This window comes from Aulonocara sp. 'chitande type north' Nkhata Bay, unplaced genomic scaffold, assembly GCF_057382095.1.
Source record: "Aulonocara sp. 'chitande type north' Nkhata Bay isolate Kocher_YH1m ecotype deep benthic unplaced genomic scaffold, A_spYH_male_GT1.1 unmapped_scaffold_33, whole genome shotgun sequence".
Lineage (NCBI taxonomy): Eukaryota > Metazoa > Chordata > Actinopteri > Cichliformes > Cichlidae > Aulonocara > Aulonocara sp. 'chitande type north' Nkhata Bay.
The window spans coordinates 61,799-63,101 of NW_028234365.1; the positions used below are offsets into that span (position 1 = coordinate 61,799).

The 1,303-nt window shown below is 55.4% G+C and overlaps 1 pseudogene; it reads left to right on the forward strand.

Annotated features, from left to right (window-relative positions):
• Nucleotides 1-1,220: 1,220 nt before the first annotated feature.
• LOC147300376 (28S ribosomal RNA) overlaps nucleotides 1,221-1,303 on the forward strand; it is a 1,631-nt pseudogene continuing 1,548 nt past the window's right edge.

A 1,303-nucleotide genomic window follows, 5' to 3' on the forward strand; every position in this document is an offset into this window, starting at 1 on the left:
CATGGACCTTTTTCAGCTGTAAGGGAGGCAAGAGCAAGGTGTGATGTAGGTCCCCGGGGCCTGCTGGAGGTCCAGGTCCATGCCCGATGTGAGTAGCAGCAGGGCCAGCGCGCCCAGGAGCACATCTTTTTCGACCGTAAAGGGAGACAGGAGGCCGACTCACTGCCTCGGCTAAATGGAGAGGGAATTTCAGCAGGGCCAGGGCACAGGCATGGACCTTTTTCAGCTGTAAGGGAGGCAAGAGCAAGGTGTGATGTAGGTCCCCGGGGCCTGCTGGAGGTCCAGGTCCATGCCCGATGTGAGTAGCAGCAGGGCCAGCGCGCCCAGGAGCACATCTTTTTCGACCGTAAAGGAGACAGGAGGCCGACTCTCTGCTCGGCTAAATGGAGAGGGAATTTCAGAAGGGCCAGGGCACAAGCATGGACCTTTTTCAGCTGTAAGGGAGGGAAGAGCAATGTGCGATGTAGGTCCCCGGGGCCTGCTGGAGGTCCAGGTCCATGCCCGATGTGAGTAGCAGCAGGGCCAGCGCGCCCAGGAGCACATCTTTTTCGACCGTAAAGGGAGACAGGAGGCCGACTCACTGCCTCGGCTAAATGGAGAGGGAATTTCAGCAGGGCCAGGGCACAGGCATGGACCTTTTTCAGCTGTAAGGGAGGCAAGAGCAAGGTGCGATGTAGGTCCCCGGGGCCTGTTGTCGTACCATAGGCACGAGTGGTGTGTGTGTGTGTGTGTGGCAAAGAGTTTCTGCGCAGTGTACCAGGGGCACGGGGAAAGGTTGTTGTACCATAGGCACGAGAAAAGTTGTCGTACCATAGGCACGAGAAAAGTTGTCGTACCATAGGCACGAGTGGTGTGTGTGTGTGTGGCAAAGTGCTACTGAGCGGTGTACCAGGGGCACGGCGAAAAGTTGTTGTACCATAGGCACGAGAAAAGTTGTTGTACCATAGGCACGAGAAAAGCTGTCATACCAGGGGCACGGAGGAAAGTTGTTGTACCATAGGCACGAGAAAAGTTGTCGTACCATAGGCACGAGGAGAGTTTGTGTGGCAAAGTGCTACTGAGCGGTGTACCAGGGGCACGGCGAAAAGTTGTTGTACCATAGGCACGAGAAAAGTTGTTGTACCATAGGCACGAGAAAAGTTGTCGTACCATAGGTACGAGGAGTGTGTGTGTGGCAAAGTGCTACTGAGCGGTGTACCAGGGGCACGGCGAAAAGTTGTTGTACCATAGGCACGAGAAAAGTTGTTGTACCATAGGCACGAGAAAAGCTGTCGTACCAGGGGCACGGAGGAAAGTTGTTGTA